Consider the following 27,223-nt stretch of genomic DNA (forward strand, 5'->3'; position numbering starts at 1 on the left):
ATGAGAGGTTAATGCACATAATGGTGTTAAGGCCCTTGTTTTTTATTTCGTAACACTGACCTTTACTGAAAGTGTGGATATTTTTCAAAAATTGTAGTTTTCATTCAAACATGTATTTAATTGTTTTAATAACAAAATCTTATCATTACACTGTAACTTATGAATTTGTTAATGCTTGTATGAAAAGTCTGTTATGCGCACAAACACTTCACAGCACAAGCCAACATTTATTCCGTTTCAATCGAACTCCGGTGCGGTTCGTTCGGGCAGTTGTGAACGCAGTAATCACATTCTGGTGTGGATCAAAACGGCATTTGTTGAGATGGTCACAGGTAAATGACAGGTTAACATGAGAGGGAGAGGACTGACCTGGACTTCTGTAGAAGTCTGATGTTTGTTTGACATCTGGGCTGAAGAGAACATACAGAATACGCTAAATAAAGTCCACAGAAAAATTGAATAAAGTCATTCGGTATAAACTGGAGGAGAAGGGATCAGTGCCGAGTCAAAGTGAAAACACTTCGACAACAATATTTCAAAGTCCGCAATTCCCTCCATAGAAATGGCAGCTCTCCAGGAGAAAAAGATGAATTTGCTCCTTCGTACATGCCCCTCAGCAAATTATTTTTTATTTGGTCCGCTTTAATTTGTGCATAGTGAAACCAAACCAGACTAAATAGAAAATTAATCAAAAGTATAAATTCCACTCTGATTTGAACTAGCCAAAGGGTCTATGGGTTGTGAAATCATCCTAAGAAATATTTTAAGGTGCACACCTGCAGATAAACATCTCAAAATCATAAATCAGCACCGTGACCACTCTGGGGAAGAGTTGCCCATATTAATCCACGAGAGCGATTCAAGGTCAAGGTCAGCGATCTCCGGTTGTGCAGCTGAGCTGGAAGGAATCTGCACAAATGTATCAAACCTGTCCGATGTCTGCAGAATGGAGTTTATAGAGTCGGAGCTTCACATGGATCTTTTCCCATGTTGTGAAATGTGGGTCCAACTCTGTCCAATCCAAATCAATTCTTAAAAAAAGATCTCGTTTATCTCGTCTCATGGCATGAAAGGGAGTACAACAAAGTAACGACCAGAGGAAGCTCATTTTCTGTGCAACACCAAGACCAAATAGGCAATAAATTGTTGCACATAATCCCCCAATTTTAACAATTGAGGGAATCTTTAACCAAAAAACAACTTTTCTATTCTTACATCTTTCTCATTCGAGGTAAACACTCAGCTCTACGTTGTCAGATGTATCTCAACTTTCATCAATCTAAGCTATACTTAAACTAAATGAAGGAATAGGTGGTTTTCCTTTTCTAACTCACATACTGCAATATGTTTGTCAGCGTCTTTCAAAACGCATGTGACCATCAGTGGTGGAAGAAGTACTCAGATCTTTTACTAAAGAAAACATAGTAATATTGTCCTGCATTCATAATCTTACTTAAGCACAAAAGTATTAGCATCAAGATATACTTAAAGTGCAAAAAGTAAAAGTACTCATGCAGAATGTCCCATTACAGAATATTATATCACTGATTAGTAATGCACATTAATGTTGCAGCTCTTAAATGTGGAGCTAATTTGAATGACATTATATTGCTGGGAAGCTTAATTTTAGGGCTGTCAATTGATTCAAATATTTAATCTCGATTAATCCCATGATTGTCCATAGTTAATCGCAAATTAATCACACATTTTTTATCTGTTCAAAATGTACCTTAAAGGGAGATTTGTCAAGTATTTAATACTCTTATCAACATGGGAGTGGGCAAATATGCTTGCATTATGCAAATATATGTATATATTTATTATTGGAAATCAATTAACAACACAAAACAATGACAAATATTGTCCATAAACCCTCACAGGTACTGCATTTAGCATATAAAATATGCTAAAATCATAACATGGCAAACTCAAGCCCAACATGCAACAACAGCTGTCAGTGTGTCAGAGGTCATATGATGCCAGTATCTTCACCCTAGCTTTATAACTGAGCCCGCTACAACATAAAAATCACAAGTTGCGTTAATGCGTTAATGAAATTAGTGGCGATAAACCTAATTTGCGTTAACGTGTTATTATCGCGTTACCTTTGACAGCCCTACTTAATTCATAATAACGCATCATTGATCAGTCATACTTCACATACTAGAACATTCTAAATATGAACATAAGCCGCTTGATGCATATAAACCAATTACCATAGCCAGACCGTCGTCAGCCTCACCTAATAGCCAGAGCTCAACGGTTACCATGTTAACATGCTGACGTTGTGTCTAATATATATAAAATAGTCACATTTTGACATTTGGTGACATTTGGCTCCAGCATACACTTCTGCCGAGCTGCTCTCTATCTCCTTCACTTTAGCCTCTGCTCTTTCTCACTCAGTTCTTGAATGCTCTTTTTTTTCTCACTTAATCTATCCTTCCTCCATCTCTCTCGCTCTCTCTCTCTCTTTCTCTAAACACCGCAGCCGTACAGTATGACAGGGTCAACATCCCTCCGGGCACTGTAGTCTCTCTCTGCTGCTGCTGCTGCTGCTGTGATTGCCGCCATTGTAAACTGTGTGAATTGAAATTACAGCCAGTCTTTTGAATCAAATACATTTCAGAACCATCGTCTTAATTAAAATATAACAACTATGATTATGTGTCAGTGAAGGCTAATCAGTGCAAAGAGCCAGTGACAAGGATTGATAGAAAATTATGATGTCGCAAATGGCAAAACCTTTTCATGAACACATCCATCTACGTTTTCAATTTCATTTGAATACAGCGTTACATTTTAATATTTTGCACACAGTTTAAGTGCAACAGGGTTGACAGGTTCAGATTGGCCATGTGCATTAGATATTAAAAACTAAAATAAGGAGAGTGAGTTGTCTGTGTGTATTCTATGACGCTGTCTCACATTCATGAATTTGAAATTAAGTCACATTTTCTTATACTTTTTTAATCTTGGGGATTTTACGACAGAGTATTAGGGTAAAAAAAAAAAAAAATTAACGAGCTAGGGGAGGGGGTAATATTCAGAGAAAAAACTCAGAATTTCCGAGAATAAAGCTGTAAATTTGCAAGAAAAAAACTTTGATATTCTTTGAGATTAATGTAGCAAATTTAAAAATCTAAAAAATCTAAAAAATTAAGATTATTAAATCGTAAATTTACGTGAAAAAAACATGGATATTCTCTGAGATTAAAGTGGCAAATTTACGAGAAAAAAGCTCACAAATTTGCAATATTATAAAGTTGTAGATTTACGAGAAAAAACTGACAATGTGACAGTTGGGCATGGTCCCTTAAAAGTGTCAGTGTGTAACTATGGTAACGCAGTGTGTTCGGAGTAACGTCTTCTCAACGGTTCGTTTTTAGTGTTAGTTGTGCTGAAATAAAAGACACATGCCTTCGTGTAGTCAAAGATTGAAGTTGTTCTTCTCTTCTTTCCTGTAACTTCTACAATATTAATATTTACTTATGTTGAACCTGAAAGAAAACACATATATGTACCTTTCAGGACCTTTGCCTCACTCAGAGGCCAGCCATACCATGGTAACACTATTTTAGGAGCAACGAAATTCAGACAGTGGCTGGCACAGTTTTGCACTATTTGTTTCTTGTAAATTTATTACTTTATAATCTTATAAATTTGTGAGTTTTTGTGCCACTTTAATCTCAGAGAATATTTGATTTTTTTTCTCGTAAATTTATGACTATAATCTAGGAAATTCAGATTTTTTTTCTGGTAATATTACCCCCCTCCCCCGGCTCAGTAATTATTATTATTTTTTACCTACAATGGTCCTAATACGCCATCGTAGGATTTGGGGACGTAATTTAAAGTTTATAATTTCCCAAATGTTTATCTATTCATGTGAAATGTAGTGCTTTTAGCATGTAGTTTCTTTGATAGAAAGTGTTGGGTAAAACCGGGTCAGTAAGCTCAAGGACATGACGAGTTTTTGCAAAAGATCAAAAAACATGTGCATCTACTGTATTTGCAAATCCACTCACTGCAGTACTTCAGAGCATCCAAATCATCAGTGCACAGTAACATACTGATCAAAGCACAGACGCATTAGGCTCAGCGCATACAGTACACAGGTTTAGACAGCTGGAACCCTTTGAATTGTTTGCAGTGCTGCAGAGAGAATAAACCAAACATAGAAAGCATGGACTATTATATGTTTAAACATCAGTACTATTATTAAATGTCCAAAATGATGAGAAATCCAAGATGTCAAAAGACCAGACTTGACATTTCCAGCTCTGTTTTGACTCCTGGAGCTAATCTTTGGGTTGCTGAGGATGCAGAAGAATTCAAAACATCCCACAGTCTTCATGCTTAGCATTAGCATACAGCATGATGCCACCATTTCGCCCCAACTGTGTCAGTGTTTTCATAGATTATTGAGCATTTGCATAAAAATAAGTATGACTGCAAATGCAAAGCCTGCTATTTTCCCCTCACATGAGGGATCATCCCGGAGCCATGACAAATCCTGAGCTTTGTTCATTGACCCGGTGGGGTCAATTACGTTTGCTGCGAGAAGACGCGGCGAGCGCCTCGGGTTCACGAGACCATAGTGTTGGCATGTTGATCGATGGCGGGGATGCTTATCAGCCACAGTGTGTTACAGACACCTAATTGCAATTGATCTCCTTTGCTGTACCATTAATTGTAAATCCTCTCTCAATCACAAACTCCTCACTACACATGTTGTACTCTAATACTAAAACTTCATTCATCAGTGGACATCGGTTTTCAATAAGTGCTGTAGGAGACAGTGCCTGAGACAGTACCAGAGCTGAGAGACACGCTGTCTTGCTCAGAGTGTCGAGATTCACTCTGACGTACAGCATGCGGCGCCCGGATGGCGTAAAGGTCAAGGTTGATATCTAACAGCTGAGTGCGCTCATCAAGATGTCAACACACTGATTCCTGGTGTCAAAACACTAATAAAAAAAAGTCAAATATCGTAAAAAAGCACGCAGCATGGCTCTAAGGGAGTGTCAGTCAGGTGGTCCACTGCTTTGGTCCAGACCGAAATATCTCAACAACTATTGGATGGACTGACGTGAAATTTTGTACATACATTTATGGTGTCCAGAGGATGTAGCCTACTGGTGGTCGCCTGACTTTTCCTCTAGTGTCATCATGAGGTTGACAATTTTGTTTTTTAGTTAAATATTACAACACATATTTAATGGATTGCCATGAAATTATGTACAGACATTAATAGTCCCTGTAGGATGAATTAGACTTTTCATCTAGCACAATAATAAGGGCTGCACAATTAATCAAAATTTTATCGAAATCACAATATAGCCTAGAGCAATTTTCAAATCGGAAGAGGCGCAATATTTGTTAAAGGCCCTGATATGTGTCAAAATACCTTTTAAATTAAATATTGTCGTGCTGCAGAGATGTCATGGCCTACACATCATGTTCTACTTTGATGGTACAGATCCTCGCAAAAATCACACCATAATCATTTTTGTTTTTCTGTGAAAAAGAGAATAATTATGTAAAAATGATCATTCCAATATAATATCGCAGTTGCAATATCAGTCAGAATAATTGCAATTATATATTTTTTTCCAAATTGTGCAGCCCTAACTATCATCAGGTTCAAATTCTATGTTGGACCAATTTGAACTTGTCCATCACCTGCAAAAGCTAATTACATTCCCATCAGGACTTAAAGGTACAGTGTCCGGGATTTTGGCGGCATGTAGTCGTTTGGTTGCAGATTGCAAACAACTGAACATCTCTCAGCTCAACCCTCTCTTTCCAAGACTGCAGTAACGTAATAATAATAATAATAATAATAATAATAATAATAATAATAGATTAAACTTATATAGCACTTTTTAAAGATCTCAAAGACGCTTTACACATTCGGGGGGAAAACGGTGTGAGACAGGAGACGAACGACAAAAACAGGCGACATACACAGGCACACTCTCATACATACACACGGACAAATGGGTAGGGGGAGGGGGGGGCTACAAGTAAGCAGAGGAGAAAAGATGGGTCTTGAGACGGGACTCGAATATGGTGAGGGAATCGGAGTCTCTGATGAGTTTTGGGAGGGAGTTCCACAGCTTGGGAGCTGCCCTGGAGAATGTTCTGTCCCCAAAGCTGCGCAGGTTGGACTTGGGGGTGGAAAGTAGACCAGCTGAGGTGGATCTGAGGGACCGTTGAGGTTGGTAGGGGGAGAGGAGGTCAGAGAGATAGGAGTGGGGGGGGGGCAAGTTGGTGGAGGGCTTTGTAGGTGAAGGTCAGGATTTTGTAGGAGATCCGGTGGGAGACGGGGAGCCAGTGAAGGTCTTTCAGGACTGGGGTGATATGATGCCATGATTTGGTGTGGGTGAGGAGTCGGGCAGCTGTATTCTGGACCAGTTGGAGTTTATTGATGGAGGGGTTGCTGATGCCATAGAGGAGAGAGTTGCGATAATCAAAGCAGGAGGAGATGAAGGCGTGGATGAGTTTCTCTGCAGCAGGGGGTGTGAGGGAGGGACGGATCTTTGCAATATTGCGTAGGTGGAAGAAGGATATTTTGACCAGTTGGCGGATGTGGGGCTCGAGGGAGAGGGTTGGGTCAAATATCACACCAAGGTTACGTGCCTGGGGGGAGGGGGAAACAGAAGTCATCGAGTGCAAAACCAAGGGAACGCTGTTTGCCTCACTCAGAGGCCATCCTTACCATAATAACACTACATTAGGCTCTCTCTAGAGCCAGTGTTTGGTTTGTCCGTTCTGGGCTACTGTAGAAACATGGCGAGGAGCTGCTCCCTTTGTAGATATGAAGGACTCATTCTAAGCTAACGAAAACACAACGATTCTTAGTTTCAAGTGATTATACACTAATGAAAACATAGTTATGAATATCATATTCCATTTTCTGCTAATGTTAAACACTGTTCATTTAATTAGCAATTGTTAGCATGCTAGCATAGTAATTTAGTTCAAAGCACCACTGTGCATAAGCAATGCCTCACAGAGCTGCTAGCATGGATGTAGACTCTTTGTCGTGTTTGCTTGTCACTGAAGAAGAAGACGTTTCTTAGCCAATAGCTATATAAACATATTCATTTTATGTATGGACATGTGTGGCCCACAATTTGAATAAATGATTAATCATGTGACTAATTTTCTTGCTTTCAAAGACAAATTAGATGCCACATTATGCAAACATCTCTCAAGTAATGTTTTCCTTTTTCCCTCAGCTACATGTGCTGTATTCTAAACACCTTCGCCCAATGAAACACCCCAGAGGTTTATTGGAAAAACCATAATATGAGACAGGGCGGCAGGCAGAGTGCAGCTATACTGTAAGGCTAACAGCTATGAAACAGCTTCTTCCCCTCTGGCAACACAGTGTACATAACTAAACAGCAGATTCTCAGCCGCAAAGAGAGGCTCGCCCAAAGGATAAACTCCTCCAGGAAGCCTTGAAAGAAATTGGTTATTAAATAAGGTAGACCGGAGATAAAGATGTCAGCAGTAATAATGCTTTTCATTTTGACTCTGATCTTATTTGTTCAGAGGGGAGGGTGAGCCGTGCATTCTCACCGAGTTGACATAAGGGTTTCTCCCACTGCCGAGAGACTGATCTGTCAGCAGATACATGGCTGTGCCGTCTTTGTCGCCCTGCCCTGGTGAGGACAAACCAATATAGTGGAACTGCAGAGGCGGCGCTTTCTTACAAACACACTTCCCGTACATACACACAGGCGGGTCTGAACACAGTCACTGCTGATGTATACAGGCTGCGGTGGTTACACTCAGGTGCTCTGCTGTCTTACATGTCCCAGTGGCAAAGAGAAATGATGGGGACATACCGTATAGTACACTCACACCATCTTGGACCCTGTATTCTTCTCCGCTAGTGTCGAGTTTGTTTCTGTTACCACAAAGCGAGCATCTGTGGGCGGAGGAGAAAAACAAACTGACTTAAATACAGTAAACTGATACAAAACAAATCAAATATTATTAATGCTGCGCGTTAGCCGAACATACAACATAAAAGAAAACACATAATGGAAATCACCTGGAGACACAATTACTTTGGGGAAGAAACTAATTAAAGAGATCAAAATAATTAAGGAAATTTACATAATTGTTGTTGAAGTTCTTTGGGAGAGAAAGTGCAACGAACAGGAAGCGACGAGGAGAGGTTTTTTTTTATTGCTAATTGCAGTTCAGCTGTTACAAACCACAGTCAGTCTGCCTTTTCAAGACCACAGTTGACAGCAGTAATGGTCAGTAGTTCCATTAGCTTATATAAGTGCAGAACTCAGAGCTCTAAGACATATCTCAGGTCAATCTGGCCCTGCAAGTATAGTCGAATCATACATTAGGCTAAATGCATGTAGTGGCCCAGTATTTTAGCTCATTAGGTACACCTAGCGGACACTAATGCAGTCTAATACAGCAGTCCTGCGATAAATCCTGCCTTCATGAAGGTTGTAATGTTCAGTTTTTTGTTTTAGAGAGGTGTTGATTCAACTTTATGGGTCACTTTGAAGGCTGTAGTGGTGTTGTTGCGTTGTGTTTTGTTACACTGACAGGTGTTATATTATTCAGTCTACCTCCATTGACTCCCGTCTGTTCAGGAGTAAGTGTTATGGCGGCAGCTGCCCCAAAACTACTGAGCTCACTTCCTACTGCCATATATTTCTCCTTTAAACATACTTAAAACACACTTTCACTCGGTGGCCTTTAAAGGACCCGTGTGTAGGATTTTGTGGACCTAAACCTTTTGTCCCGTGAGTCACGTGAATCACTAATGATGTGACTCGTTAGTCAGTCAAGTTAACATCAACATCAACTGGTCAAATCTCTTTGCCTTTAAACACGGCTGCTGTTAAATAAACATAATGTTAAAGGGGACATATCAAGAAAAACTCACTTTTTCAGTGCTTGTTCACATACATTTGGGTATCTGGAGTGTCTACAAACCCACAAACTGTGAAATAAGACAACCCAGTCAGTTTTTTGTGGGCTGCCGAGATCAGAAAACGTGTAATTCAACAAGCATTCAGATGTGGCTCCCCTTCCTATGTCACATGCAGGCTCATTAGAATATATCACCCACAGCTTGAGAACTACCTTTACAAAGGTGCACCGTATTTTTCTCACAAGCCAATCAGAGCAGCTTTTTCAGGAGGGGGTCTTAAAGAGACAGGCGCTAAAACAGTGTGTTTCAGACAGAAGGTGAATACAGGTATATTCAGACAAGAAGGTGTGAGAAAAATAATGTGTTTTATGAACATTAAAGCCTGTAAACATGTTCTAGTAGAAACCCAAAATATAAGTAACAACCTGAAAATGAGTATGATATGTCCCCTTTAAGATTTTTTTGACTTATCTTGACGGTGTTTGACACTCTACCGGGGTTTTTCAAGGCCAGACCAGATTCTTGATATAAATTCACATGAGGAGGCAAGTTGTTAGAAGTCCTCTGATGTGGATGGTGCTGACAAAGCTACACCCTGAAGCTTTTTTTTATGGTTGCTTGGATATTTTTCTTTATTTCTTGTTTTGTGTGGTTCTGTGGTGTCTGTGGGGGTTTATAGATTTTTTTCAGACAGTGTCACATACACACGGCAGTCCAGCTAGTATGTTGCCTTTACCCCTTTTATATCGTCCTGCTGCATAATCTATCAAGTATTTAATAAAAAGGCAAAACATGTGCCGAAACTAGGACCTCTAAAGATGTGGGACACTTAAAAATAGGCCAGGCATTGTCTCTGCAGCAGGACTAGTCTGATTGGACAACTGACAGCAACCCACCTACAGGGTGGGCTCATTAATCGTCAGTAAATGACATGCAGGCTGGTTGGAGTTCAATATTAAATGGACTATCTCACTGGCAAGCTCTCAATCGTCCCACTCTTAAATCCCTGCACATACCGCAACAACAAGCAAAACAACAGGAAGGGTAAACACAATTCACAGAAGAACAAGCCAATTCTATTAAACATTTATACTTCCTGTTTCTTACTTTTCCTAAATTTCTTTTGGGTACGATGAACGAAAGCCGTTTTTATCTTAGAATAACGCCACAAACAAATAATAAAACATGCAACAAACAGACCTAAATTCAGTTTTAAGTCCACTCTTTAAGAGGTTTTAGTGTGGCTTTATAGCCTGCTTTTATTCTCCCTATAATAGGCGTCTAGTGTCGGGGCGATAACAGCTCCTTTTCTCATTCTGGCTGTAATGTAATACAGGCTGGGTCAATTTGCTTAAATATATGCTGTCCTTACAGAAAGCTTTCCGTGACTGGTTTCTGTCCGTCATGTGACCAGGAGAGGTACCAGGCATCCTGAAATAAACGCAGCTTCCATATACTGGAAACCTCATTGTGGCAAATTCTCTCCCTATACATCCCAGACGCTTCTCAAATAGGATACAAGATGATATGAGGACACATCCACCGCAGGGCTGTAGCTAATATTGAGAACACTGAGGTCATTTGAGGATTTTAGCAAAATGGAAGGCTTTAGGGCCTGTGTCCATATACCGTTTTTTTTTTTTTATGAGCGCCAGCATCTTTTTTCAATTGTTCCCAATGAGGAGAGGTGGCCACCTAGAGAAAAAGAGCTGCACCCAGCGTCTTTTTTCTGAGCGATTTTGTGCGGCCAATCTGCTTCTAGTTTAAAATCTCTGAATTTTTCAGAAAAGTGCTGGTGATATTGCCGTTGCTCCTTTTCAGGCAACCAATCATCTGGCAGAACTCGTCACCATGTTTACCAAGAAAATGGAGGAGAAGCTAGTTTTGTCCGTGTCTGTCTATCCAGAGCTTTACGATATGTCAGACAGACATCATAACAAAGACTGAAAAGCCCATTTGTGGGAGCAGATCGGCCGGACACTGATGTTGCTGGTGAGGGTTGTTCTTTCATCACCATATGAGTTGTAAGCTTGTTAACTGTATAGTCAACCCTCTGTTAACGTAGCGTTAATCCAAATAGATAATGAAAAGCAAAGGGGCGATGGTAGTCTATCATACAATGGTCGTTAGAGTTGTCAAGATATTGTTGTCATATGAAGTGCTCCGCGGCACTTTTCTGCCGGCCCTTCCACAAACTACAAATCATTCACATGTTGGGTATTTCAAAGGCTGATTCCAGTATGTTTAGACTCAATATCCCTACATGTGACTTCTTTCAGGCCAACAGAATATAAATGAATTAAGGGCTGGGTATTAGGGATATTTATGGATAAATATCAGCTGAAATATAGCCAATCAAAATCCATTTCTTTACTGAACTCTACTGTGTTTTGTTTGTGGCTGGTGTTATGGTGCTGGGTCCAATCCCAATGTCCCCCCTAAGGCTTTACAGTAAGCCCTGGACCCTCAGGGACTTGACTGACGTCACCTGGTTGAGTGTGAGAAGCTGCAAGGGCTTGAAATGGTAAAAATCCAAATGGGACAGCACTGCGGCGACATATCTCATTACCTTTTATTTTACGTTTTTTACTGCCTATTTGAACGTCTTCCAGGCTCTTGCCTTACGAGACTATAGAGGTAACTGTCAAATAATCAATTTACTTGTCTTTGTCAAAATTCATTAAGCAAAATTAGAAGAACTGGTTGATGAATAAACCAGGTGTGTAATGTAGTCTAATGCTTGCATTCCTCTGATTTCATGTGTTTTCTATGTGCCATCTTAAATCCTTAATGTTAATGTTTCTGTGTAAATTTAAATATGCCTGGCTGAACACCCCATGTGCAGTCCTCTTTGTTTACCTTTTTTTTACGCCTACGGGCTTCCCCTGGTAACCGTGGTAACCCTGTATTTAATGTCACAATGCTATGAATTGTGGGTAATTCCCTCAGGCAAAGTCTGCAAAAACTCGGACTTAAGGAAAGTCTTCATAAAGGGCTCAAAATGTCTGCGAGAGAGCCCTCGAGGACTTGACGATTTGACAGTGGGACAGCCCTAAACCCTCATGGACTTTGCGGGAACGCGCTTCAAAGTCTGAGTGTGGTTGTTAGTGCTGCTCTCTTTTTACCATAGTTGGGCTCCATACAGTTCAGCATCTCACTGCATATAAGAATGAAAATTAGAGTGTCTGAATGTGATAAATTATATGGGCGCACCTTGAGTGACTCAGACACTGAGGTGGGCAAAAGGCACGGATTCGAAGAGCAGTGACAGAACATTCAGGACGTAGCTTCTTATTTTTAACAGCAGCTAACTGCCGCTTTCAACGGTTAAAACGTCAATCGGCGCCAACAGCAGGTCATAATAATAATGATAATAATACATTTTATTCATAAAGGGCTTTTCACAGTACTCACAGACACTTTACTTTACTTTGTATTCTTTGTGGAACAGGCATTGATGAAAGCTTTTCTCACACCGTTGCCATGTCAGTCCATTCTTCTTAAACTCTTGCTCCTTGTTTCTGAGTCTTCCTCTCCCTCGTTTGCCTTGTGGGGTCCATGTCAGTGCCTGCTTGGTTATTGCTGTTTGGCTTCGTCTTAGGGTATAACTGATCTATCTCCACTTTCTCCTTTTCAGCTGATTGTTTCTCGTTTGGTGCGTTCCCACAGGTTGGAGTCGTTGATTGAGTTTGGCCGGTAGATCCCCGGGAGACGCCTTAGACACCGATTAGTGAACGACTGCAGCTTGCAGTAGGGTCTTAACACTGAATGAGTTGAAGAGTTTTGTCTTGAGGGAAATATTTTGGGATTTCCACATCCTGTTTAAGATGTTAAATGCAGTTTTTGCTTTCCCAATTCTTGCCTTTACGTCTTCCTCGGTTTTTGGTCTATTTATTTTGAGTCCAAGCCCAGCAGAAGTTGTTTGTTTGAGTTTGGATTTGACAGATTGGTGCAGTCTTTGATGTGTTTGGGGAGTTTGTTCTAGAGGGAGGGGGCAGCTATGGAGAAGGCTCTGTTGGTCCTGGTCCGGTGCTTGGTTCTGAGTGGTGGAGACAGGAAATTGGCATCAGTGTGGTGGTGGTGGAGTAGGTCGGTGAGGTAGGACAAGGCCTGGTTATGGAGGGTTTTGTGAGTGAAAAGAAGGACTCTGAACTGAATTCGTTGTGGGACAAGAAGCCAGTAGAGGTTCTGGAGGACAGGGGTGATGTGATCACGGGAGCAGACGAACAGCAGAGTTCTGGACGTACTGGAGTTAATTCAGGACTTTACTGTAGATGATGAGCCGTAAAGAATGCTGTTGCAATCCTGGATGTGATGAAGGCATGGATCAGAGTTTCGGCAGCAGAGAAGGAGACTGATGGGCGGAGATGAGCTATGTTAAAGGTCATATCTGCTGTCAATAATTAACGTAAATCAGTGAGTAACTTTATAACAGACTAAAATTAAACCTGTCTGGTTGAAGTGTTCTCTCGGCAAGACATCATTAGTGAGCGAATAAGCTCCACTGTAACACCACGGCAACAACCACGAGAGGATCCGCAGTTCCTATAAATCCAACAGAGTGATGCATGAAAATGATGGTATATACAGATGTTATTTCAATGTGTCAGAGGCATATCTACTCAATATTTAGGTTAATATAAGAATTGGGAAATCCCTGCTGGGTATCAACATTGCTGCCTATATGATAACTTACTTGGGAAAAAATAATCATTTTTTGTCCCTTTATTTAATTTAATAAATCACATTCAACTGCTCAATGCATCAGTGTTAAGTAAAAAGCTTTGTCTAACTAAACTATGTAAATAGTTTCCTTATTTAATATCTAAATCTGACTGAGCATCCCATATCAACTTCGATACTTGAAGCTTGCTATACTGTAGATGCACATTTTTGTACACAGAATGTAGTGAGTTTCAGTAGTCCTGCATGTACTAGCAAACAAACTGCATCCTTTAAGGTGATAGTTCTTAGTATAAATTACTTCTGCCCAAAGTGGCCTTAAAAGGAAAATCCTTTATAAGAAACTTGGCCTAACTGGGGCAGAGACAAACTTTGGTAATTTAGCTCTGCCAGGTTTAACTAAACTAATAAGATTACTTCTGCCTCTGGAGCAGCTCTGCCTCTGAGAAATGCTTATACAACTAAAACTCCAATTTGCTTAATGCAAATAAAGCGCCAAACATTGTCTCTTTAGGCCTCCTCTCAGCTCTGTCCATTTCCCAACCAAACTTGATTTCTTTCCCTGCTCCCCTGCCACTTGACTATGCAAATCAATACAGGTTAAAAATATAAAGACAGAAAGCTAACAACCATGCAGTTGGCATTAATATTAAAGGATCTTTTCCATGTCACTAATATTCACTTTTTTTGCCTAAATTACAATGAAGTGATTACAAAGTGGAGATTCGAGGAAAATGTTGCACTAATAATTGAGAATTATCACTACAACTGTATTTAAATCCAGACAGTAATAGTTATGCTACTTGGTTATGAAGTCAATTTCAACTTAAAGGTACAGTATGTAGGATTTGACGGCTTCTAGTGGTGTGGTTGCAGATTGCAACCAACTGAATACCCCTGTGCTCATTCAACTTAGAGGGTGATTATGTCAGTAGCTTGTTTCCACGGCCCCCAAGTAGTTAAAAAAAAGCTATGTTAGTTACGCTCAAATGCTCTGCTTATAAGTTATCATACAGGAAATAAGGTACAGCCTCATTTTCTTCGTGCACTCATTTCATTGAATCAACAATTCTCAGCAAAACAGATGCTAGACGTACAGTGATCTTATTAACCGAAAGCAGGTCTCATTTCTCAGTAAATCATTAGTGTTACATGATATTTGCTGAGCCTCCAACTCACAGCTTATTATCAAGGTGTGACAGACTCTGTACCTTTCTCCTTTGGTGCGAAAATCTCTCGACAAAAGGTCTCAGGACTGGACAAGCAATTTGCAATGTTTTTTCATTGGCTATAGCTCTATTTAGAGGTTGTCAGCGACAATAGAGCTTAATTAAAAAGAACACAGTTATCAACCTCATTAAGGCCGCGAATTTAGACAAGTCGACTCAGGCATCTCATTTAATTAACTAGCCTTTACAAAGCCGCTTAGCACTGCTGAAAAGTGAATCTCTGTATATTTGCTTTCTCCACTTTCCCCCCTCCATGTACAAAAACACACACACAACAGAAGCACCCCTGTTTCTGGTTCTTTGCTTCCTCTCAAGGTTACCAACACCTATATTTGTTTGTATTTTACAGTGATGTGGGTCATCATTCTTTCAGCTTTGGACATTCGGCTGAAAAATGTGAAGATAAAGTGCGACAGACTTTAATGTTATTCTTTATCAAATTAGCTACTGTGTCTTCAGTCACCCCGAAGGCTCTGTGAAGCTGAGCGATGCTGGCAGAATGGGAAGAAAAGGAAAACCTTGTTATTTTGACTTTGCTAGCCTCACAGTCACATTAATTAAATGGCCTAAATTGCAGTGTTCCCTAATTTGGAGTTACCGAGTGAAACAAGATACGACCAAACTGTGTACAGCTGCTTTTAAATTAGCTGAATCATTTGTAGTAGTGTTGATATTGGATATTATTTTAATGCAACTGCCAGCAAGGCAGACACTTCTGTAGCTCTGTTAGAAATTCCCAATATCTCTAATTCAGAGTTACAAGTCGGAGGCTATTTTTTCTGACTTGGTTGATAAGATAAGATATTCCTTTATAAGTCCCACAGTGGGGAAACTTGCAAAGGTTGCTTGTAGTTACCATCTGAATGATATGACGTGAATGTGCCATTAGGAGCTAAATGCCTGGTCACATGAAAAGGCGTATGAATGACACAATAGTGTGAAGGGCAAAAGCGTGTAATAAGAACACTGTTCATGCTTTAAGCGTGTCATTCGTACGACGTACAGTTCGTACTGACTGCAATGTGAATGCATCTGCATGAATATTCTACGCTCAGAGCTAGTGACATAGAATAGAAAGTCCAACAAACACAGGACTTTCAACCAGGACACCGGTGTTCGAGACTGTTTTGAAAGCTACGTCGGTGACATTTGTCACGTTTTTTGTTGTGATGTTTGTGACGTGTTTTCCATATTTATGTTACGCTGTTTCCGTACGTATTGTATTTAGTTTATGTACTTATTTTAAGGCCAACTATGACGTTTTTCTTAAACATAACTAAGTGTTTTTGTCGCCTAAACCTAAGTGAGTTTGTTGCCCCCTGCTGGTACTGCATCTTAATATAAGTATGTAATATTCACGCCATGGCGAGGGAAAACAAGACACTGAAACGCTATCCTCTGGTGGACAGGCAGGTCTATTACATGCTTTGGTGTGATGTCAGGTTGAATATTCAAAACAACACTGCTAACATGCCGAAAATTAGCAGGTACATTGTTTATAATGGTCACTATCTTAGTTTAGTGTGTTAGCATGCTAACATTTACCAACTAGCAATACAGATAAAGTGCAGCTAAGGCTGATGTCAGTGGTTTTGCAGATTAACAAATTCAATTTTGACCTGATGGTGGCGCTAGAGGAAAAGGGAGGGGATCACCAAAGTTGCAGTAATTCAGCCTGAGAAGGACTTTAATGTATGTACCAAATTTCATGCCAATCCATCCAATAGTTGTTGAGATAATCCCCTCAAAACCACAAGTTTTCAGCCTCATGGTGGCGCTAGTGGAAAAGTCAGGGGATCACTAAAGTCATTAAGATTCATCCTCCGGGAACCATGACTGTCTGTACCAAATATTGAGATATTTCAGTCTGGACCAACAGAAAAACAAACCACCACTAGTATAGCTAAAAATGTATTAAAGTATAAATTAACTCACCTAAGCATGTTTTCCACTGCCCAAAAGACACAGCAGCTCAGCTTGTTAACCTTGATTTGGCCAGTCAATAAAATCTACAAACACCTTCACCACTGATGCACATGACCTTTCAAAAGCCCATACCTCTGCATGACATTTCATTTAGCATCTACACACTGTATTGGTTTTGGTCGGTACCCACATCATATGCCAGCGTGGCTAATTCTTCTCACACATTAAGCACAGTGGATAAACCGCCCCTATTGATTAAAGGGTGTTTTCAAACCTGGTTGCTCTCGGTTCTTGCCTCTTGAATAAATCAATGCTCTCACCTCAGTAGGACGCTGAGGTGACACCGGTAACGCAACCCAGTCAATGGGCCCCCCCACTCGTCGACCACCATTCACCTCATTGAACCTGCCACGAGCTCTTAAGAGGTGAAGATTGAAACAGAGACGCAAGACTGGGAGTACATTACACTCAGGCCTTTTTAATTACACCTCCCCAAATAATAATCCTCAGATCCCAGAACTCGTTGAGCTTTGTTCTCAGCTATCAGTTTTGTCTGTGTCTAACCTTGAGTCACTGTAATTATACATTACGCTCCTATGAAGGGGCCCAGCGGCGTAGTCTGGCTGCTGAAATGTGGGTCGTGAGTGTTTTGTGGTCCTTTCTTTAATCTAAAATATATTTAAGGGAGTCAGGGGCCAGACAGGACATAGCTCTACATCACCCAGTGGGGTGCCTGTCTGCTGTAGCCACAGGGTCCAGTCGGGTGATTTATACCACAATACCAATGGCTGTGATGGTAATATACTACAGGTAATTGAAAAGAAAATTGAATTAGGTCAACAGAGGCAGTGACAGTCATTGGATGTCACACAAAGGCTTTACAACTACAACATCATTCTGCCGCACTGGCCCCATTAAGCATCTTGCTGCCAATACTAATATCAGGCGACTAGATAATTGTCGCCATATTTCATTTAGACTTAACACACCCTGAAAATGTGGCCCAACCTATTGTGATACACGCACTGTAGCACTGATAAGGTTTTGTACAAGATGTCTACTTGTATGAAACGAGATAAGACCTTATCTCTCGAGTCTCCCTCTCTTGCTGTGTGTGGTGGTATCCTCAGGGGAAGTGGCATGGATAGTCCATGAACTGTCATGATGTACTGACATCATGTACTGACATCATGACAGAGGCCAGAGGGGTGACCAGAGGTGGTACGCCCCCCCTGGAATCTGATTGGCCATCCCTGGTATCCCCCCTACCAGAGTCAGAAGGTGAGAGGTAGTCAGCTTGTTAGTATCATGGATGGATTACTGAACAGGCCTAGGCCCGCAGCCCCTCCACCAGAGCCTCTGTATGAAGTGACTGTTCACATTTGTTGTTGGAAAGTCAATCAAATGACTACAAAAAGACGCAAAACGACCACAAAGAGACGCAAAACGACAACAAGAGGCGCAAAGAGACACGAAACGATTAAAATGCCATGCAAAAAAAAAACAAAGAGACGCAAAACAACTATAAAGAGTCACAAAATGAACACAAAGAGGCCCATAATGACCACAAAGAAGCATAAAACGACCACAAAGAGGCACAGAATGACTATAAAGAGGAATATAATGACCATAGAGGCACAAAACAACCACAAAGAGTCAGAAAACAACCACAAAGATGCAAAACAACCACAAAAGGTAAAAACCGACTCAAAAAAGATGAAAAAGGAAAACAAAGACACACAAAAGGACAACAAATGACGCAGTTTAGTTGTCTTGCTTTGCTTTTTAGGAGGCTGTGTGGCTGTTTACATGTCTGCGTCCAGGGGCTCGTTATCTCATCATCTGTCTATGGCTGTAGGCTAATTGAAGTTACAAATGATTTATTCATATTATTTCATATAAGAGTGTTTAAAATGTTTATTTGGCATTCATTTGTTGCGCTCAATAAATAATTTAATTGTTAATATTGCAGAGAGCTTTATAAGTGAAAAGTTTCTAAACCCGCCCATCATCAGTGTATATGATAATCAATGCACTTCCCATAAGAGCACATGCAAATCATTAGCGCACACGTGCTGGAGTGGTGCTAAATGAGCTCTTCTTCCATGTCAAAGACTCAAATATTAATCTAACGCTTTGCATTTATAAAATGCCACCTAGTATGTTAACGGGTAAACGGCGGAGCGGATCATAATTCACTCTAGCCATCTCTAATGACACACAATGTAATTAACAGATAACAAAATTAATTAATTTGGATTTACCGCGACACCTTTTGTGTCTTTGAAGTCGCTTGTTTACTTGAATTAAGCCGTTTTGTTGATGCATAGCCACAGGACCTTTTAAGTGCAATGGAGACGGCCGTGAGCGGCGTATAAAATGAGGGGAAAAATACTGTCCACACCGTGATGCACTGAGGGACGACATAAGATGTTTGGCATGGCTCCAGGTTTTGCCTTTTACTTACAGCGTTGTCACAACTTGTTTACAGCACTCTGCACACTTTGCCGTCATCATCTTGTGAGGTACAGGTATGAAAATCTGCACCTTTATGTTTTTACGTAGTTTGAATTACTTGAGTAGCCCTACAGCTTTGACATGCACAGTGTGGCATGAATGAAAAAGTTCATTTCCCTGCACTGAACATGCACTCTGCACAATCATACCCTGTCAGTCAAATTTTCTATGACATAACCCTGACTGCATAACTAAAATATTAATGCAGTTTCCATGTCCTCTTCTCTGGGATACGGTTCAATGAGCATTTCTGCTTTATGAAATAAAAACTGGAATATGTTTTTCTTTGTAGTACACACCTGCTGCTCAGCTATTGTACATTACAACAACAACAGTCGTGAGAGAATATTGACAGAGCTCAGCCAGAATGAGAACATTACCTTTTACGCAGCAAAATGTTGGATTATTACAGCGTTTTTTTCTTTTTTTAAACCCAGTCAAATAAAAAGTCCACAGCTGCCTGAGTAGGAAAAGAGAAGGGGAAATGAAAATATAATATGCATTGCTTTCATTCACACAATTATTGCCTCACACGTGGAAGATGGTAATATGAAATATCCCTACAACAGCTGGGTCGCAGTCTTTTCGCATCGCGTTGAATATATTCATGATCTGGCCACAAGATGCTAAGCTCTCGCTCTCTGATTCCTTATATCCTCTCTGTCTGGCAGCGCTGAGGCTGATCAGCATAGACAGTTTTGTCTGAGGGGAAACAGGAGAGGAGACAAGAGTGACACAACTGTGGCCTCCTGCTGAGAAAAGAGAGGAGGTAAAGCAGGAGGAGAGGGTGGCTAGTAGATAAATAGACTAATCTAATTTGTAACCTCAGCCAAATGTATTCCAAATCCTCCTTTGTGCCTCTCTGTCCCAGCTCGTGGTGGATGATGTTAAAATGTTTGGGCAGGAAAGGGACACAACTGGGAGAGAGCTCGCCCAGAGGAAGTTCAACACTATCCCACGGTCCTCTCTGACACATTAATCTGTATTCTGCATTCAAAACCTTGGCCCATCCCTGTGCTGCAATGAAATGCATATACTTATGCAAATCAAAGTCCACAGAATAACCTATGATATTACTCTAATAATGTATTGATAGTAATATATCGCTGGTGGAAATTGAAACTGAGAGATTTTGTCTCATCGGACCAGAGACCAAAAGTACAGATCAATTTAAAATGGCAAATGACTGTGCTTCCTGAGCCCCATTTCTAAGAAGTGAGTAATAGATCTCTGATCATAGGCTATTACAGCCTGGTCAGGCAGGGGCTAGGCTGCCTTTGGAATACAGAGAGCACTCCTTGACTTTTACATCAAAAAGATGCTTCAGAGAAAAGTCCTCGGAGCCCTGGGCACCGCGGATCTCTGGGGCCGCACCACATGAGGAGTACAGTCGCGCCTTTGGTTTCATCTTTCTTTCTGCTCTTTATTAACGGCGTCAGGACTCTAATACAGAGAGTTGTGCCGAGTTCGCTGATGCTAATCACACGTGCCGGTTTCAGACAGAGGGAGCTTGTGGTGAGCGAGGAAATGAATACAGTGGAAAGAAAGGCTGCGGCAATTTGAGAAGCTAATGCTGGGTCAAGAGTTCTTATTATAACAGAGAATTATTGATAACAGAAGACACTGATGGGTGGAGATTCCCTCTAACCCTTGTGCTTAGCTGACTCTGGCTTTACTTCCTCATCCAGCCGGGTTTCTACTCTATTTTCGTGTAAATTTCCAGAAAATTGATAAAAGACAATGCTAAATAATGTCAATTTCCATCTGTAACAGTTTAAAAATGCAATTTATTAATTCTTATTTCCAATTTATATTTGTGAATTATATGATTCTATTGAGTATGTGTGAATTTTATCTTAATGATTCATTTTTATTTAGCGTTATTTTTATTAAATATTAATATAATATATAACAGTTGTCAGTTGCTGTTTGTAAACACACAACTTTCAAAGTTGGCCGCTCCTCCGCGGCTCAACGAGCGAGCTATAGGGAAAGAGAGCAGCGATGGTAGAGCGAGCTAAATAGAGTGCCTGAAGAGAGGGAACGGCGTTAGTGAGAACAAAGCAGTGAATCGGAGAACTAAAACGTTGAAGCCTTGAAGAGTCCCGAACACAGCAGAATAGGAATAGGTGTTGGTTTCTTGGGAAATTGAAAAAACTTTAATGTTTACTGTTAATACAATCACATTACCCAGCTGTTCGTTTTGACTAATAAAATATAAGTTTCGTAAGTGTTATCATTTAAATTTTTTCGCGCCATTTGTATTACGGCAAGCTGCCCTGTGTCATGTGACCGACATAGCGACGCAGAGATTTTGGCACCCATTTCCTGGTGTAAATTCTGTTATTTTGCATGTTCAGTGCAGAACAATTTGAATAGCTCTTGACTAGTAATGTATAACAGTTACAGTATGTAACGCACTAGGCTGTACTGTAATGTCAAATTAATGTATCTGTTTGTATTTTAAGGAAAATAATTAAATCAGACCACGCCGTTTTGCATTGCTGAGGGCGCAGAGGTGCAGAAAAATAGAGACCAGAAGGCAATTAACGGGTAATATATCGCCTTCTGCAGGAGCAAATAAATACTGGAAAACAATCCCTTGAGTCGTCTCATTCCATGCCCTACTCACATCTGTTACACATCCACTAGTGTCAGTGCAAATATTAGGACAGTTGGTGGCTCTAATTCTCCAGTCAGGTGCCATTAAACCATTACAGAGGAAGACGGTGCAATGAGACGCTGTAAAAGAGTCCCAGTCAAATGAATGAAAACAAGGTGGAAACAAGATGGGAATATGGCATTTATGTGTGTTTAATATATTAATTATAGGAAGGTTAAAGTCTCCTCATCGCTCCACACAGATATGATGTTTTCGTCAGCTGCTGTGGAGGTTTAAGTCACACATCAAGATTCAGTTTCTAAGTCTATTTGTATATTGTTATCGATACGCCAATTTTCCCACATCAACTAGGCAACTTTTTGCGATATATTGCCTTTTTGTACTTTCTGTGTTTCCATTTAAATATGTATTTACATGTTTTTACAGCTGAGACTGAAAACAAGTATTGTGTCATTTTCTGTGGCAAATTTCTGAAACATGTCATCTGTTAAAAATAATGTTTATAAGCAAATGAAGTCTCTATCACGGTGATGAAACAATGTTAAGTATGTGTTTTGTGCTGTTTAAAGACCCAAACAGAACAGAGCTTTAGAGTAAGTGCGCTTTTCAGTAACACCAAATTGTTTTTAATTATTCAAACGCCTCGCAGACAATAAAAACTCAATATGCGAGATGAAAATTCATACGAGCCGATGCAAATGAAGACCTTTTTGATCTGACAGTCAAAATTGATGGGTGGGTCCTTAGATCACTACACCGGTGTGATGAGAGATGAGAGAAGAGAAATTTGAATTTCAAATGATCCATCTTATTACGTGGTCTGCGTGTTACAGGTATATGGCGGGCGATGAGAGTGGACATAGAGTGAATGTGGAGTGTATGATGTGTAAATTGGTATTTTGAAAGCCTCCAACCTCAGAGAGCGTCATTGTGCAATAGCGAACGCTCAGCTCAGTCCCTCTTCTTCTCGATATTTCTATCTTGATGACAATATTCCTGCCTGTACAACACTCCCCAGGTCAACCGTAATGATTTTACGGGCCTTAAGGGCTGAAATATTTTGCATCTAAATGCCCTATTTGCAGCATTTCAGGGTTCAACAACATGCATAAACATAAAAAGGACTGTGTTTATATACCATTGCCTTTAGTACGTTCTTATTGATCAAAGTTGACAGCTACACATGTTGGATAAAGAGAAACATCATGATGATGTATTTTTGTTGCATTATTTATCATGGCTGGCCTGGTAGGGGCGACAGTCCCTGAGGTAATATGTCTCCTGATACATTATATCAGACAAATCTCTGGCTCACTCTGGAGAGTTTTCGCCTCAGAGTTTTATAATGCATTCATTTGCTGTTATGTAACATTTATGTTTTAGGTCGGGGGAATCTGTGAGAGTGTGTGTGAAATGGCCGCAGAGTAATATCTACTGCTAATTTCATGTTTTATTTATTATCAGATTGCAGTCGCCTGGGAAGGACTAACATTGTGTTTGATTAATGTGAGATAGTTTGGGAAATTTGTGGAGCTGGCTTGATGTATTCAATAAATGTACAATTGTAAAACACACAACTACATTTCTGTGACTATAACAACCAAAACCAGAGTCAGTTAAAGGGATATTCCACCAGTTTAGTAATGGACGATCCTAGCTGTGAGAGAATTTTTTAAAAATTGATGAGATATCCTTGTCAACCACTGGATCCTACATCTCCCATAATGTAACTTGATAGTGTCTTTAATTAGACCCTCAAGATTTCTATAAAAAAAATCAAAATCTGGAATCCAGATTGTGTTGAGATTTGTATTATCTTCTTAGACAACAAAATTTTTGTGATCAAAACCAGGGTCATTTAAAGGTGTATTCCATTGATTTAGTACAGCGCGGTCCTAAAGCTGGGTGAATTGTGAGAGACAGATTGATAAAAGAGAAGAGTCAAAATAGAAGAAGAGATGAGATGTCCTGGTCAAACTCCAAAAACACTGGATCCTACATCTCTCACAATCCAACTTGATAGTGTCTTAGACCCTCTGACAAAAGACAGAATATGCTATATAACAGTTTCACAGGCTGAGTATATACTGAAAAATATTTTCATGTGTAAAATCAGTGGAATGCCCCTTTAAATATCTTAATCATGAATTAAAAGCAGCTGAAAGTGTTGCTATCTTCAAACTTAAAGGAGGACCTATTGTGCTTTTTCCCTTTCCTTTAGTGTTTTATATCGTTTTTTGTGCATGTTAAAGGTCTGCAAAGTTACAAAGCCCGCACCAAATGGAGTTACTCTCCCCCATAGAAACACTGCTCCTGAACTGCCTGAAACACCTTGCTTGAAGTCTCCACCCTTTCTTCCGTAACGTGGTGATGCGCCAAGTAACACATTTGCAAAATACCTGCCTAGTGGCTAGTTTGGCACGCCCTCAAACAAAGCTCGTTAGAGCGGAGCTGGAGCAAAGTCCGAAGAGTTTGGTTCGGTTGACCAATCACAACAGAGGAGTGGGCCAGCTGACCAATCAGAGCAGACTGCGCTTTCTTTTTATAAAGTAAAAGTAAGTATGAGAAAAGTAAAGTGTATGCACCAGATAATAAACATAATAGGTCCTCTTTAAACATAAACGATTATAATGAGTTTTGTCATCCCATTATTTAAATTCCATTTGATTATTTATTCATGTATTCAAATGTTTCAAGTGCCTCTTATCTATTTTATTAGTTGGTATTTTATCCATTTAATTGTTTTTTTAATTTGTTTTATTGGTTTTTATTATTCCACTTTTATCATTTATATTTCTTGTGCGTGTTAGTCTCAAATGGTTTTACTGTTTATATTTATACTGTGCTTATCAGCTTCATCATCTGTAAAGCACTTTGAATTGCACTGTCCTGTACGAGAGGTGCTATACACATACAGTTGATTGATTAAGGACTGGATTAAAATCATAAGTATTACTGATATAACGGAGATTAGTAAGGAATGTCAAAAATTGTGACACCAAACACGTTGCTGGTCTGTTTCATAGTTAATGTCACAGCTGTTATACATGTTTTTATTCAGATTTAAAGGGTCAGTTCACCCAAATCATAATAAAATGTCTTAAACAAATTGACTGTGAGGTCTTTATAATCATCTATGCAGATTTGAAGTGTGTTAAACAGACATTTCTAGAAAGAGTCATTCCTGTTGAGTTTTTCAAATGTTATTATAGTTTAAGTATTAATTATTTTTTAAGTATTTCTTACCTTTATTTGACAGCAGAAAGTAGAGGTGACAGGAAATTTAACATGCTACAAAGGTCCCCTGCAGGCCGTAAACTGGGGACATACATATTTATATTATTTTTGTTCCTTTTGTGCACCACAAACAAGATTTATGCAAAATCTATTGTATTGAATTTGTAGACAAAATCTCAGAGGTGGACATCTCAAAGTCTCAAAACCCAAATATTCTGTAAGAGTTTATTATAAAAACACGTTTTTCTTTTTGTTATTTGGGTGAATTTAGCCTTTAAGGTTCCTCATATCAACACACCAGATACAATGCAGAAGCTGCAATCAGTATGACTCTAGGTATGAACAAGAGGGAGACGACTGGCATCACTTATGTCCTGCGGCAGATAGGCAATTATTATATTTAATCAATTACCAGATGCCAGATTGGATCAGGATGGAATTATTAACATGCTACTTTCCCCACAATGCTTGTAAACAGCGTAATAGGTTTATGTATGTAATCAGGGTGAGGACAATAATGAGATTATTGCATGTAAACACAACTATAGTACTAATGACAAGCTCAGCTCCAGTTGTGTGATGTCGCTCTGATTAGCTGCTGCAGACCCTCGCGGAGACGGAAGGATTAGATTTCACTCCAGCGACTGAAAGATTTCAATGTCTGGAGTTTATGGTGTGTGAGAGTATGAGGTACGTAGAGAGAGACAGAGAAGACAAAGTGATTTTAGAGATTGATGGATGTTTGAGATGTGTTAAACAGATCTGAGTTGTGTTCAGAGTTGTTATAAAAGCTGGGAGTTGCTGTCAAAGCACCTACTGTGCAGAGAGTTTCTACAGGATGCACGGATGTTTGGGTGTCGAGCTCATTATGTTCAGAGTCGATATACAGAATCAACACATCAGCAGAGAGCAAAAAGTTCAAAAGAACTTTGTTTTGCCTCTGGTTAATGGAAAGGTTCACATGTTTGTCTTAATATAATACTCACATATCTCTCTGTACGTTGATAGCACTGTTGGTTGTTGTATTCGTCCCTCCTGCAGAAACAGAATAAAGTTATTCATACGAGCCGATGCAAATGAACAAATGAAACAGAACAAAGTAGAATATAAAATGTAGCACCGAAGGAAGAAAATACAATTAAAGATAAAAAAAGAAACTATACTATTTATACAAGGAAGATATATGATGTATTTTTATACGCCAGAATTAGCCAAAAGGTAATTTTTCATCTGTCGTCCCTGGTCAAGGTGTTACAAAAGGCTTCCTAAAAAATACATCAGAACAAAAACATAAAACAGGACCAGAAGTTTAAATGTTGGCAAAGGACACACAGATGTTTAAAGCAGCAGAAACAGTAGTGACATTTATACATATAAAACAAGCAGGACATTTAAATAGAAGCAGCAAGAAGAGAGTGTAGTGCTGACATGTATTAGTTATCTATGATTGGTTACTCAAAGATCTGTTGTTTAGTTGTGTTTAGTTGTCTGATGTGAGTTGGAATTATATTCCACTCTCTTGAACCTCTAACAGACCAGGCTGACTGGCTAAAGTCACTTTGCTGCAACGGAAGGAATAGTACAATCTTCTCTTATAGACCACCTAGTGACACAATTAGTATCATTTGGTGGAGCTATATAATTATTGTGTTAACGCAAATTAGTTTTAACGCCATTAATTTCTTTAAAGCATTAACGCAACTTGCGATTTTTAGGTTGTAGCGGGCTCAGTTTTAAAGCTAGAGTGAAGATATTGGCATCATTTAAAACTAAAAAACATAAGGAATCCATCGGTACCAACCATGTCATACTAGCTTGTCGCAAAGGAGGTTAAATAACGCTCCAAACTAACACTACATTTTGGTGAGGAAAAACTGGCATGGCCATTTTCAAAGGGGTCCCTTGACCTCTGACCTCAAGATATGTGAATGAAAATGGGTTCTATGGGTACCCACGAGTCCCCCCTTTACAGACATGCCAACTTTATGATAATCACATGCAGTTTGTGGCAAGTCATAGTCAAGTCAGCACACTGACACACCGGCAGCTGTTGTTGCCTGTTGGGCTGCAGTTTGCCATGTTATGATT

At 39.7% G+C, this 27,223-nt stretch overlaps 1 protein-coding gene across 2 annotated transcripts in view; it reads right to left on the reverse strand.

The window, feature by feature from the left end:
* cdh19 (cadherin 19, type 2) overlaps positions 1-27,223 on the reverse strand; it is a 142,558-nt gene that overhangs the window by 49,556 nt on the left and 65,779 nt on the right. For both annotated transcript variants that reach the window (XM_074621635.1, XM_074621636.1), the window contains exons 2-3: positions 26,122-26,170; positions 7,863-7,945 (exon numbers count right to left, since the gene is read on the reverse strand). The gene's annotated coding sequence lies outside the window, so the exon portion shown is untranslated. The remainder of the gene's footprint in view (positions 1-7,862; positions 7,946-26,121; positions 26,171-27,223) is intronic.

The sequence above is a fragment of the Sebastes fasciatus genome, chromosome 21 (assembly GCF_043250625.1).
Source record: "Sebastes fasciatus isolate fSebFas1 chromosome 21, fSebFas1.pri, whole genome shotgun sequence".
NCBI classification, from domain to species: Eukaryota; Metazoa; Chordata; class Actinopteri; order Perciformes; family Sebastidae; genus Sebastes; species Sebastes fasciatus.